A 15,407-nucleotide genomic window follows, 5' to 3' on the forward strand; every position below is an offset into this window, starting at 1 on the left:
TCCTACAAACGCACAAACGTAACACTGACTGCTAGTGACGGCTGTGGGTATATTAATATCGACCTGGACCAAATGTTGAACATTTTAGCATTTTACTTGAGGTGGTGCCGAGTTCAAAAGAAAGTAATATTTACCCAACGAATTGAGTCCGCGAAAATTTTATTGAAATGAATCAAACAAATTACGTTGTGGGCGCGATTACATTGTGCATCAAAGTGGAATACAGATACGTGAGTGGATGGAGCGTACCAAACACGATTTATTTGAATGCAATCGAAAGCCGTTTTACAGAGTCTTTTAAATCGCAGGCGACTCGTGTAAATGGTGTCAGTGAAAAAAATTCGAACAAATTGACTGGATTATGGAATTGTACCACGCCAATGTCGCTGCCAATACGCATCTTATTGGCAAGAATAAGACGAATAAGGAAGAAAGAATGAATGCATTTTCATTTTAAATTCTATGCTTAAACAACGGATCCATATTCATTTATTTTCTAGGTGATGCGTTCATCAAACCATAAACGATTCGCTCTCATTCAGCTAAGTTCCACAGTTAATGACAGTTATTACAGAATGAAAATCCACACCACCAAATATAATTGAAAATTATGGTAAATGTAATTTATTGTTCTATGATTGAATAATGTCCTGTGATAATTGAGAAAATTTGGTGTGCTCGCGGCAAAAACAACAAATACAAGTGAATTGAATCAATTTCGAGTTGCTAAGTTTGATATTTCTAGTGGCTGTTCCCTTGGCAATGACAAAAATAAAACTTCGGATAATGCAATTGTAAAGATTACGGAAAATGTCCGCCGGTTTCATTGGCATATTTGCGCGCAAAGAGAAAGAGGAGGAGATAGGGAGCGTGTACTTGATGTTTTCAGTTTTCAGGTTGGAGTTCATTCTCACCTTTGTGTATGTGTGAATATGAACGTACCTTTGGAGATGTCACAAAGTGGCGCAAACATGATGAAATTCCTTTTGATCATTCGGTAAAATGACTCATGAGAGTTTAATCATCCAAAATTGAAAACAATGCTATGAAACAAGACACCGTCAACGAAATACAACCGCACCGACATTTTACTCAGCAACACATATACATATACTGGTGAATGGAGTTCCGATGGGAAAACAACGGATGTTCGGGCTCATTACTTCTCATTTGACTGGTTTTTGAGTGATAAATCGTTTGATTATTACTATTCGTGGCTGCAGCTGGATGGCTCCTGAGAATTTCAATCAATTTATGCAAACATGTCTGGGATCAAAATAGTCAAGACAAATGTGTATTGATAGTAAAATACTATTTTTTATCTCTTTGTCAACCCGCTGCCTCTCCTTATCTAACTCGTTGTCACCATACGAAATGTGTCACATAAAATTATCTCCATCGCTTGAAGTTATTATGGCATGAAACTAATATGGAAAATGTATATCACGAATGTAAAGGAAGCCGTGCGAAACAGTGATGTGCAATTTACATGAAATATCTTGCGTATTATGGCCATTATTCGAAAAGAGTTGAGGAAGATATCTGTTAGATTTATTGGGCGTTGGAAAGTGTCTTTTTGGTGATTAAAGATTCCCAATGCGAAGTTCTTCGGTTTTCACAATGTCTACCGAAAAGTGTTCCAACTCCTCTCTTTTCACTGATTTGTTCATGTGTGTGTGTGTGTGTGTGTGTGTCTGTGTCGTTGGCTTTCCACATAAACTTATGCGTTTGGTAAGTTTTATCAGTTTGAAATGATGTTGAACATAACGAACGAAGAACATTGTTATCGTTTCATTGTCTTTAGGGATTAATAAAATACACGAATAAAAAAAAAGAACATCCTTTTTGCTGATGCTTTTTTTTTGCTCGCATACACAAGTACATCGAACCAATAGTATGATGTGGTGACGAAGGCGAAGGCGAAGGAAAGACAAAGAAGAGCAAAACGGTAACGGTAGCAGCGACGGCGGGCTATAACAGTAATTACGATTGTTGGTGAATTTTCGAGTTCACTCTGAGCACTGAAGCAATTTTACTTGACAGTTTCATGTTTGCTCTCTTTATGTGTGTCGCTTTTTCGGACGCATTATCTCACCTTTGGTGCGATTATATTTTTTTTCTGTTTGAGATGGTGTAGACCCCGATGCGGACATCTTAAAATTGAATGACAAATGTGAAAGAGCTGAAATGTACCTTTTTTATGTTTTCGCTCGCTGCAAACTCCAAATGGTATCTAATCTTTGTTTTTCGGTCTCTTTGGTCAGTTAGTCGCACAGTCAAATACAACACATTCTCGCAAACGTGGTAAACAAATGTAATAAAAGTGTGAGACTTTTATGTGACCATTGGGCACTTTGTCATTAGAGCTTCTGTTTCACTCAGCGCACACGTTCATCGTCGTACCTTCTACCCACTTATGCCACAGCCGAACACAATGAACACGCATTTTTTTTTTTTGCGGCCAACAAGTAAAAAATCAAATAAATTAATAGATGAAATAAAACACCGTAATAAATTAAAAGCGTGAAACTCAACATTGACATTCACATTTCATACATACACAAACAACCACCAACACACTCGATGTGTGTTTCGATTTACTTATGCCGAAAAAAAGTCAAGTGAAATGTTAAAGAGTTATTACACCTACAAAATAATTCCGAGAAATAAATTAGTTTCAAATTCGGCCAGCAAATTGCTGCGAACTGTTTGGTGACAAAAAGCCATTATTTGAATTGCTTTAATTGGATCATCTTCCGTTCTTTGTAATTACCCAGCCCCATCCAACCTGCCTACCTATTGTACTTCAGCGTAAACACACATACACGCACATGATAAATATACCTACGTGGGTATTTTAGGTAAAGTTTACGGCCTTGCCTATTCCATCTTTCACATTTCAAAATGTCAAACGTTGGAAACCTTCTGTAACAGCGGTGCTAACGAAATGTTTTCCGATTCATTACCTTCTAGAGGTGAATTCCATCTTTTGAGTGTTTTGATAACAATGGTTTTGGCGCTGCTTTGAGTGTAAATCGTCAATGGCCTTTTGTGTATTGGAAGGAATCAGCCGCATTTCAAATTCATAATTGCATCTGTCAAAAATTCCCGCGGTTGCCTTTGTACAACATCCGTGTCGAATACCAATTAAATTCGATTAAATTGAAATGTCTGGAATGTTGAACGTAGCAAGAATCGAGCTTTGTGTGTGTGTTCCGTTTGTGAAGCGTTGCTAATAAAAAGCATGCTGCCACTGCTACTATTGTTGTGACTGCTTTGAATAAAATCCAGCAATTCAGCTAAAATTGGACTACATTGCAATTTCTAGTAGTGACTAAAAGCTTTCACCACATAAAAATTGCGTTATTCTGAAGTCACTTTTCTATTAGTTGTTGAAATGAGAAAAGGATTTTGCTCGAACAGAAGAGAAAAAGAAGAGAAAAAAACCAACTGAACCAGAGAAAGGGTACAAGAAAATTGCACTTGGTATTTAAGCTGTTTCCTTTCACTATAAATCGTTTCGTTTTTTTTCCTTTTTATTTTGTGTGGAGTTTTTTTTTCTCTCCGTCGGACAATAAAATTCGAACAAAGTATTCGTTTGTGTATGGTACACAACCAAGTTTAATAAATTTGGTGAGGAAACGACAACCCATTGTAAGGAGAATGATTTTTGTTGCAAAACGAAACAACGAGAGAGCGAGAGAGAGGGAAAGAAAAATGGAAACATTTGGATGACGATGGCGTTGTTGAGCGCGCTTACATTCACACTCGCACACACACAAATACGCACACGCAACATTGTATTCATTTGTGTTTGCTTTATTTGGTAATGAACTCAAAAAGCATTCTCGGTCCACTGCTGAACCGAGCTTTGCTACGTGACAGTGTGGGTGTGAATGAAGTTTGGGTTACACGTTTGAATCCTGGTCAAAAACGAATATAATCGGTGCTTCAGCATATCTATGGTGGATCTTATGGTGTGGATTGCCATTGCCACTGAGATCGGCGTGTCTATCCCTAGAACAGTCGTTCATTTGAAGTCGAAAATGCAATCTTCTCCCATTTTTATCTGTATTCGACTATCAGTTACTGATATCATTACTACCATTGTCAGATCGCCGTAAATGAAAACATACAGCGGCGCATTCTTATATTTCCAGCACATGAGGTAAATAAATAGTGTGCTACCACGAGATAGAAAAGAGGAGCATAGGGAAAAAAAGCATACATATAATCGGTCAATTCAAGCATCTGACTGTGTAGTCTCCTTCTTTTATTTTCTTTTTTTTTTCATCATCTAACGACCGTTGTGTGCCTGAACTGCAGAACACGTACGTATTTCTTGCCGATTCCATGTTTTAGAGGAATAGTTTTTCGTTTTATTTTTTTTTATATTCTGAACACAATCAACACCAATAAAAACCCAAACTGAAAAACCGAAGTGAGAAGCAATGTAAGAAAGACCGAATGAAAACCCATCGATTACATATGTATTCTAGCGTACAGGAAATATGGTTTTCTCAAATTCAGAGCGTTTCACGTTCGGTGCAACGTTCGTGTATGTGATTTTAAGTGTCTGCAATTTTCGGATCGGTCGAGGCGATTTTCTTTGCAACAAAATGATTACAATGATCGGACGAAGAGTAGCAACTCAACCCATATACATATGTAACCATGTTTTCTTTCTTTCTCTCCCTCTCTCTCGTTCGGTTCGCTTGTTACTTGTAAATTGTGTAAACATATAATTGAGGTGATAAATAACACAAGAAAACAATCAACCAAAAGAACTGCTCACGTAAGTAGTAGGATGGCAGACGGAAAACTAACTAGTTTCCACCAAGGTAGAATATTGAGCGTCATTTTCAAATACTTGACTTGAAGAATCCATTTGCTGTAGTTGCCCCATTTTCGTCCATTTCCATCAAAGAAACCAGCGGGAAAGGAAATTCTACAATAAAACACAAAAGGCAAAGACGAACAAAAAATATATGCAAATTTGTCCATATAGTTAATAAGGGTTTTTCCCTCTTTTACAATGTGAAGATATGCAGTCATTTATGCATTGCCTCGTCTGCATAACTTTCGTTTGTGGCATTGCTGACGAACGGGCCACATAGAAAATCATTTTATATGCGTATGCCATAGCCAAAAATAGAGTTACAATCATGCCAAATGCCAAATTACCATACCAGTGGCTGAGTTGGAACGGAATGACTTGTGGCCAATTTCGAACTCATACCGATTCGAAATAAACAATTCAGCTATATCATTTAAGATTGGTATATGAATTCAAATTGAAGCCCCCCCCCCCAAAAAAAAATAGGAACGAGAAACAGATGGTCTACATTTATCATCTAAATTCTGTGTTCATAAATCATGTGGCAGATGCGCTCGCGCGCACATACAAACACACACGATCTGCAACAAAGGCAAAATGGAAATGAGCATGGGCACAGTTCCTATCTTTGCTGTTTTTTTTTCTGTCGTCAAAAGGAATGAAAACAACCTGAAACGACTGCATTTGATTCTCAACAGCACGAGGAATTCTCGCGAATTAGAGCAATAATGTAATATATTCCTTTGAATTTGTACGCTCATTTGCATTTTGAACCGCCATCAGCACAGTGCTATCCAAACAAACGTAAAGATGACAATAAGAGCTTCGTACAAAGAACGTGTGAGCAAAAAAGCTTATTGCATCCAAATGAACGATGGCGCAACCAAAATGCATGGCATATGTGGTCTCAGTGCGTTTATAGTTCCTATAATTGATGCCATCATTATGGTGTGCACCAGGCACACTGAGGCACTGTCAACTCAAACCGACCAATTTTCAATATATGTTTGTAGCCGTATATTACGAGTTTTCACTCAGCTGGAGACCTCCCCAAGCGTATGGTGAATGTTACAAATCATATTGTTTTTGCTTGCTGGTTCAACCAATATTCAGCATCAACATCAGAATCTCAACAAGCGACAGCGATAAAGATAAAGGCTGAATAGATAGAGAACCACCACCAGACTGGTGATTGAATGATATATGATAACAAACAATACGGGCACACGAATGAATATCAAGTAACATGTGTAATTGGTTTATGTTGTGATCATAAGCAAGGCATTTACCGTGTTTCAGATTGGTGAGTGAATTGTTTTGCATACCATAGCACACCTTGATGCACGGACTACACGAACCGTATTTATTCGATGTAACGCATGACATCGCTAATGCAACATGATTTTACAGCTAAAAACGCGCGTGTGACACTTATCGACGGTTGAAAAGCAGCAGCAGCAGCAGCAGACCACGAGCCGTTTTTATTCGTACAGCTTGACACGCGAAGCAAAACCTCAATCACTTGTGTACATACACCGTGTAAAGTACACATCGTACCGCATACAGCGAACAAAGTGAATCGTCAGATTCTGGTTGTAGTGTAAAGTGCATGTGAGAAAGCTGTATGTGTCTGTGCGCTAGATTGCCAATTTTACGAAAACAAAAGCACACAGAGAGTGATAACATTCATAGATTTATTTAGTATTTATTTTATTCTTATGAATGAAACCTTCAACATTTCCACTGTTAGGAATTGATATTCGTTTAGTTTTGACCGTCTCTGTTGTTCATGCGCTTACGTTATAGGATAATTGCGACAGACAAATTTCCTCAGAATATTTTAGTTTTAAAGTGCAACATAAAGTTTTTTTCATATGGAGTTGTTGTTGTAAACTCTATATAAAAAAAAATTCATGTTGCACTTTGAAACTAAAACATTCTGAGGGAATTTGTTTGTCGCAACGGTTCATTTGTGCTGTGTTAATATCTTCAGTGCCGTTATACGAGTTGTACCATGCCTGCCATACACAAAATGGTTTGCCACGCAACTTCAAAATCAACCAAAGAAAGATATGTGAGTGTCTATTCGAATGACAGCGGCGATTTAAACTAATTTTACCAATAATTTGGTTCGATTGATCCATCTCATTTATGCCTTTAAAAAGAGTCTTTTTCGAAATCATTTATGTCATAATAGTACATTCAATCGACGAAATATCCACCTATTCAGTATATCCCATGCCCATGATCACTTCAGGCGCCCGATAACAACACGTATGGTGACATCATTCCTGTTGAATTAATTGCCCGAGCCAGTCCGAAATCTAATATTTTTAGTGAGCAATCCACTTTGACTGCAATAATTTCAAGTCCTCAAACAGATTTGTCAGAAAAATTTGGTTTTCATAAAGTCAATTGATTTACAATTGAAAGCGTATTCTGTGTATGATATCAGCTGAGTGCAAATGTTTGATGCCACAGAGCATTTGGTTGAGTAAATATGATAGTTGCCCATGATCTTATTGTGTGTTTTGTATGACATTGTGTTGAATCCATAAAATCCATCACAAGATATACGTCTTGGAACTCTTGCAGTGAGCGTTCTAGTAATTAAATTAATAGAACCGCGAGAATTTTCTTCTTATTCTAATACCAAATGTACTTACATTTACGTGATCAACCAATTTCATTAATTTTAACTCTCGGTAGGATCGTTTGGCAGACAAATCCTCTTTAAAAGGATTAATTAGTTTTATTATTGCCACATCTTTTCCTATTACATCGTCATATGCAGCACTGGAATGAAATAAATGAAAAAAAAATGAATAACTCATCAAATTAAACCCTGGGAGGCTTTACCAATTGGTCTCAGATTTTCATAACGCTGGAGTACCGTAAATTTTGTATAACCAGTGTCAACAGTGTAAAAAATCTCCTAGCGAACACATCGTTGAAAGAAGAGCAGAAACACAACTGACAAAATTCATGAAAAAAGACGAATTATCATTTCTTCTGTTTTCCGACCGTCTAATGATAAATCGATTATAGTTTATATTGTAAACGATATTATCGCAGGAGCATAGATGTTTTTATGATGTCAACGGATAAAGCTTTATTAGTTCGTCCGAATAAAATATTTGAACACACGGACTCACGTGAAATATTTAATTATATGGAATGGTAAAAAAAGACATATCCATGTTGCATAGAGTGAATACAGAGAAACTATGGGTCCATCGCAACAACACGAAAACGTTCAGATAATAAAAAAAAATTCTATTCTAATTTTTTATTGAAATAGGCCATATCCATTATTCATTGATCATGGACAACTAATGATTGAAATCAAATGTTTTTTTTTTAAATTGAGATATGACTGTTAAAAAAGAGATAAGAGATATAACGCATGACATCGCTAATGCAACATGATTTTACAACTAAAAACGCGCGTGTGACACTTATAGACAGCAGACCACAAGCCGTTTTCATTCGTATAGCTTGACATGCGAAGCGAAACCTGAATCACTTGTGTGCACACATCGTGTACAGTACACATCGTACCGCATACAGCGAATACAAAGTGAATCATCAGTACAGCCAGTGTAAAGTGCATGTGAGCCACGAGAGAGCTGTGTGTGGCTGTGCGCTCGATTGCCAATTCTCACAGTTTACGAAAGCAAAAGCAGCCAACCAACGGTATTGATGCTCTCCGTGTTGCATGTTCTGTCGGTTCGGCGCAACATTCTCGCGCACTATTAAACGTGTCACAAGCTGAAATCGAATATACACACAACGTTGGCCCGTGCACAACAAACGCGGGAGAATCAGCAACGGACTTCGACTCCGACACACACAGAGAGTGATAACATTCATAGGTTTGACTATTCAATAAACCTTCAACGTTTCCTCAGTTAGGAATTGATATTCGTTGCGTTTGGGCTGTTTTCTGTTGTTCGTGCGCTTACGTTCTCGGGTAATTCGTTCTCACAGTGCTGCTCACAACACATATTTATACTGTGTGAATATCTAGAGTGCCGTTGTACGACTTGTACCGTGCCTGCCATACACAAAACGGTTTGCCACGCAAATTCAAAATCAACAAAAGCACCAACCACCCGATTCGGTCTACGAATCGGAATTGGCATCGAACTCAAAATTATATATCCGCTATTCGATTTTACCACCTATAAATGAGTTTTCAAACTGAAATTCACGCTGTGTGAGTGTGTGTGTGTGTGTATTTTTTATCACGCAGGTTAGAGAAAAATCGTGGTTTCGACAACATACCAACAAAAAACAACTTCTCTCTATTCCATACTCGACTCGAGATTTCGTTTTTTTTTCTGTTTTCAAATTGGAAACACTTCAATCTTCTGTTTTTTTCTGCATTGGTTAATTTAATTTTAATGACATTTTGGTGACATTCACTTTTCCATGTGAAATAGTTTCAAGACCACAATAATTGAACGGTGTACCGATCAATGTCGACAAAGGAAATTTTGAATATATACGAACACATTAAATTTAATTCCAACCAAACAAAACAGAACCAAACTATTCATTTATTGTGTGCAGTGTGCGGTCGACAATAAATATCTAAAATCGAAGGGGAAGCAAGTAAGAACTAAGCGAAAATAAAACAGACAAATCGATCGTTTGTCACAAATAATAACAGCGAAAATTCCCTTCTAAAAACAATACAAGTAAAAAAAAAATAATATGGAACTGTGAAATAAATGCAAGTGTTTCTATAACTTTGTTTTAACGTTTCCTTGTTGTTTTGAGTCTGGATTTTTTTCTTCTCGCGCCCTCTTTCTCACTCTATCTTCAATCTACCTCGCTCGTTCATCTGTTCTCTACTGTTTTCGATTTTCGCAGTCTTCGTGTATGAATGAAGCAGAACTATTTTGAATGCATATGTGGTTCATTTTCGTGATGTGAATCACGTACCGAAAAAAAAACAGGCAAAAAATAACTGGAAATATTCGATTTTGGTTCTCGACTCTTTTTTTATGTCCATTTCACACGCGGGTCATATATCGCTTCCCACTCACTGAAAACGGAATTGAAAATCACCTACTACACAAAGCCATTGTTGAAATTCACGAAACTAACATCGTTGTGAGGCCATAAGCTCAATCACAATGATGGTTTCGTACTCATTGAACTTTGAAGTTCAATCGAAAAAACAAACACCAAATGAAATGCCAACAATTATAAAATTGACGCAAAGCACGCATTTCGATTCATTTCCATAATAATCGTTTCGATTTCAGTGAATTAAAGATTAGAAAAATGCACTGCTGATTGTCGCTACCACGTGAAAGAGAGAGAATAGAGGTATGAGTTGGGGTTGTTTTAACGAGAGAAATTTTTTTCGAATGCCATGGTATAATTGTTGCTTTTGTATTCATGATTTGATCCCAATAAAATTGGTTTCCACATCCCATATTCCACACAATGCATTCGTACGGAATTCCATTGCTCTTCATCCCCCGAACATTGGAATTAATCGCAATCTGCTTTTCTTTCAATTGATCTCAACCAATACGTAGAAGCAAGAATAAATCGAATAAAACCGTTTTGTGACGCTATATGTCAAGCCGTAATGTAACAATAACAACAACAAAATCAACGAATCGATCGAATTACAACGGGAAAAAAAATCAAAAAAAAAAAATAACAATCATAATTTTGACACAGAAATGCATAGCGTGGATTATTTAAAAATGTACAATTCATATGTGTTTATTATCAAAGTATAAACATAAGTTTAAAACAACAAAAACATTAGTGGCAACAACAAAAATATTAGTGAAGAATAAAAAGAAATTGTTCTTTGTCGTAAACAAAAGAGAGCAAAAAAAAACAAGTCTAAAGCGAAAAAAGAAAGAAAAGTCAAAAGTAAACAAACAAACAAAATAAAAATTGGCGCACTCAATCATCAATAAAAGCAATAAAAATCAAACGTGTAATATTGTGTCGTTTGTTACATTTTGTTAGTTGCACGAACAAAAGAGCTATGTTCCAGATGCAAATCGCATGAAAGAAGGTAATGAATCGTTTTCTCTTATTCTAGTTTTTAAGCGACGTTATTAAATGTGACAATAGAAAACAAGAGTGCATTCGCAACAGGATGAGATATTATGTCATTTTAAACGTGATTCAATTGCATTTCAAAAGCAATGAGACTATGATTTTAGCCATTCATTTTTTTTTCATTCTATTTCTGTGTGCGTGTTTGTCTCTCTGTTTCTCTGTTTCTCTTTTTCATTCTATCCTTGACTGCGATTGCAAAAATGTTCAAGTGCTTCGGATGTCGCTTTGCTTCGGCCAATTGAACATTAGTCGAGTTTCAATTACGCGGCAAAGCGCCTCGAACATCATGTACCGTAACAACATAGTGCCAAATTTAAAATGGGCGATCATTGAACAGAGCGCGAGTGTCGAGCTGCGAAGCGGCGCATTTTTTTTCATGTTTGAACACTTGAATCGCTTCTTTTTTCTAACAACCAAAAATTCCATTAAGTACATACTTAATCAATGCGAACACTCATCTAACTGCATTTATGTATATTGTGTGCTGCAGCTTCAAAGATCGCAACATTGTCAGCAATTTATGCGTCCATGATTGGTGGCATTCAATGCTGTTGTTGCATTTCGATTTGGCGTCGGTGCAACGCCAACATCAAATTGGAGGGCGAGTTTAATGGCACGCCAGATACGAAATTGCGCTGCTGCACTTGTGAAAATAGAAAATTTTCATCGTTTTTATCTGACATGGTATTTGATAAATTACAGTTTATTGAGGGTGAACGAACAAGGTAAACATGCATCCATACATATCTCGGCGAAAAGAATGTCAGCTTTTATTTTCATCTGTCATATAAATAATTTTTCTGCGATGTGCGAGACTGACTGCGGTTGGCGTGTAAATGTGAATGGTGAAATTGAATTCATGGAGTGAAATGCGTGTATACGCACATTTCATTTGTATGTGTTTTTTTCCCCATCCTTACTGCAAGCAAAGGTGAGGCAATCCTTCTATGTGGCGTGCTGTGCTACACACGACATGACGAACCGCTTGGCACCACGACTTAGAATACATCGTAGCAGACACTGTAAATGTTTAAGACAATTTTTCGTTTGAAAAAGTTACTGAAGAAAATAAGCGCTTTATTTATTTTTGGTCTCATGATTCATCGTTTTTCGCTGACACATTTACAGAAGTGCTGATAGTCGTTTCCATACATTCTTTTTTTCTTCTTCTGTCTTTCGTAAAATACACTTGATACTCGAATTGTTTGTATAGCAACGAATGTTTTAGCACATATCTGTCGTTATTATTGTTTCGGTATTTCAAGTTCTTTTTCATTTTCACTCTTTTCGTGCGGTAAAATGCGAGGAACTCAGTCTTCAACATCTCACTTTGTCGCACGCGTTCACACACAAATAATAACATTGCCTTTTACGATTCAGATATTCACAACTGTAAAACCGGAGTTTGTACGGAGTGTGCATAGAAAACTTTCGATGTATTTTGTACATTCTTCAATTGTAGCATGTCGTGTGTGTGTGTGCAATCGTGATTTTTCATGCCATTTTCGACCTTTAAAAACTCTTGGCAAAATGAGTGAAACAGAAAGCGAAAATTACCCAAAGTGAAAATTGTCAAAGTTTAAAAAGCTTGAAAATCACAAAAAGATTTCAAAAGCAATTCACTGAATGAATGCAATGGAGTTGAATCTGGGCTGAATCGGCCCCTTTTGTAACATTGTTTTTTTTTCTTCTGTTCTACCACTCAAAGACCTTGTCGAACGAAACTAAAAAATCCCGACGTAGCGCCGCCTTCAAAATTTCCTCTTAGCTCTTCTGGTTGTGTGTTGGCGTACATGTGTCTATTTTCACGTAGTCGCAATGTAATTTTATTACCGAAACTTTCGTGTGACATTTATTTGTGACGTTGCTTCAAATGGTTTATGAAATCTATGAAATCGCTTTCATCAATCAGGTGGATCAATGGCTGGCACACCAAGCACATCCAAATGTGAAAAATTGAATGAACGAAACCACCAGATGACAGTTAGATTAAAATGGGTATTAAGTAATTCCATATGCAATGTCTGTCGTACGGTATATACACGATGAGTATGTATTTATACAGGTAATTGCGTGTCTATCGATAGACGATGTGTATTACATTACAGATCATATTAACATCCATTGCTGCCACTCGCATTCGCACACTTTTGCAGTATTGTATTAAGCGTCGGTTTGCGTCGAACGACAAAACGAACAATTTTTGACACCCATTAATTTCTTTACTGCCAAAGGTCGATATCGATACTGACATCCGTCGATCGCACTCTGTGTGGCGATGCTGTATTGCTGTGTATCATGTTTTCGACATCTCTATGAAGCCACGCTTTCAACAAAAATAGTGAATGGAAGGAACAAGCGCTAAACAATTAAAAATAGAAACCCATTTTTTCCGTATGAAATTGTAAAATTACATGCCTAATTGTTTAGCTTGGACGAGCGACGTGCCCATGAACAAGTTCTTTGTTTATCTTAGTTTTTGTTTTTGTTGCTGCTGTTGTTTTGCTTCGCTTCATCTAAGATTTTTTGCTCTTCGCATAAAAAAAAACAATCTCATTTACTTCAGAAATATTTATTGTCAATGTTGATTTATAAATGATAATTACGTTTTTTTTTCTCTTCTCTCGACCGTGTGTACACTTACTGGTGCGCGAACGCGTTTTACACGAGCGCTAATCAAATACACATTTGCGGAAATTAAGTTTTTTTTCTCGTACAAACTCTTTTGTTCTGTTAGTTCTGCGAATTAAAGTTATTATTACGGTTATTTCACTCTTTTTTTTTGTCTCTGTTGTTGATGGGCCACAATTGATGGGTAACTGTAAATGAGTGAAAACGGTGACACGTGTACTCAGAAACAACATTATGAAAAGTGTCGTTAAAGCAAATGACATTGTGTGTTGATTGTATTTTCGCACTCAATTTACATGACAGAATTTGTTGTTGTTGTTGTTGTGTAAAAATAAATATATTCCAACGTTTTTGTTCTTCAATTGTTTGAACATATATATTCGGATCCTGATTCCATTTCCATAGCCGCAAGATTTTAATCACTCATCTTTATGGGTATTTACAAATTGAAAAGCCATTTAGTTTGCGAAACATTTACATGATCGCCATAAATTATTGCTATTCATGATGAAAACATACTCATCACATTGTGCTTGCAAATTGATCGAATGTGTTTACTTTTAGCAATTCACATATTTTCATTTTGCTATTGTCTTCAGTTTGCCTCTATATATATCTTTCTCTCTCTCTCTCTTTCTCTCTCTCTCTATCGATCGTTTGAATTTAAGTGCGATGATTTGAGAGACCGTGAACTTAAATGTTATCAGAAACTAACAATGTGTGCGTCATGCCATGCCATGTCAATGTATTTTTGATGATGCTACGCTCTGAAAATTAGTTTTACTTGATATTATTAGTTTTGTCATTCATTTTCAGCGTTTCGTTCTTTTTTTGCGTTTTCGTTGTCCCATTGCATATCTTTTTAATTTACAAGTCATAAACATATCGATTTGAGGCAAAAACACACACATATAAACACACACACATACAATAGTCAACGCATTGAGCGACAGCAACTAACAACTGCGGCACCAACAACAATAACAGCAACACTAATATCACCAACGATCAACGATTGCGGTGACAGATGACAGTGATGTGAGAAAACAGACAACAATTGTAATTCCCTTATCGTTATTAGTTCTATTCGTGCGATATGCTCAAACAATATGTTTTAAATGATGACAAATCGTGTTTAAATGAAAAACGCTGCGGCATCGTATATGCGTAAATAATAACTGTGTGTGCTGTTGTTTTTTTTGCTTCTTTCGCTTGCTTGTTGTCGGTTGTTGTTGTTTTTTGGTTGTTTTCACACGTTTTAAGCGGAATTGCAATGTACATGCGCGTTCATTAATTCGTCTCGAAAATGTTCTTTTTTTGGATGGCTCAGCTAGGCACTCATTCATATTCGGTTTAGTTCATCATTGAAAATGATGTGCCAAGTTTTAAATGTACAAAAAAATTTCAATCAATGTAAATTGTACTGATACAGACGGATGATTACTTGGTTCTTCTTTTGTCTGCGGGTTAAACGCTTATTTTGACGCTCACATTTTACACAGTTTGCATGTCTGCTACGATTGTAACAAACTGTTTTGAGTTAATAGCAGTAACAGAAGCAGCAGCAACAGCAACAACAACAACAACGACGACGACGACGATGGCGAACGATGAAATTTGATATGACAGTGCATTTTCAGTTCTGCCATTCTATTTTTGCCCTCTCTGCCTCACCACCAAATCCGAGTGGATGCATTTTTTGCAAACTATGCTACAGTTATGCGACAATCATTTCAACAACCAAGAAATATGCAAAATATTCGTTGGCCACAGCAGTTCGATGGATGTAACGCTGCAAGTGAAAAGCAAAAAATTAAAAAATTAAAATGGCAAAAGAAAA

At 36.7% G+C, this 15,407-nt stretch overlaps 1 protein-coding gene and 1 pseudogene across 15 annotated transcripts in view; one reads left to right on the forward strand and one right to left on the reverse strand.

Annotated features, from left to right (window-relative positions):
• Positions 1–3,819: 3,819 nt before the first annotated feature.
• Positions 3,820–8,844, reverse strand: LOC129579443 (stress-activated protein kinase JNK-like; annotated as a pseudogene).
• LOC129577783 (5-hydroxytryptamine receptor 1) overlaps positions 8,746–15,407 on the forward strand; it is a 112,100-nt gene continuing 105,438 nt past the window's right edge. For 5 of the 15 annotated variants that reach the window (XM_055465364.1, XM_055465362.1, XM_055465359.1 and 2 more), the window contains exons 1-2: positions 8,747–8,810; positions 10,541–10,889. The gene's annotated coding sequence lies outside the window, so the exon portion shown is untranslated. Of the gene's footprint in view, positions 10,890–15,407 lie in introns of all 15 variants that reach the window. The other 10 variants (XM_055465361.1, XM_055465358.1, XM_055465366.1 and 7 more) reach the window with 5 other exon arrangements.

Source organism: Sitodiplosis mosellana, unplaced genomic scaffold, assembly GCF_009176505.1.
Source record: "Sitodiplosis mosellana isolate CC-2019 unplaced genomic scaffold, AAFC_SMos_1.0 Smas_scaffold_6226, whole genome shotgun sequence".
NCBI lineage: Eukaryota > Metazoa > Arthropoda > Insecta > Diptera > Cecidomyiidae > Sitodiplosis > Sitodiplosis mosellana.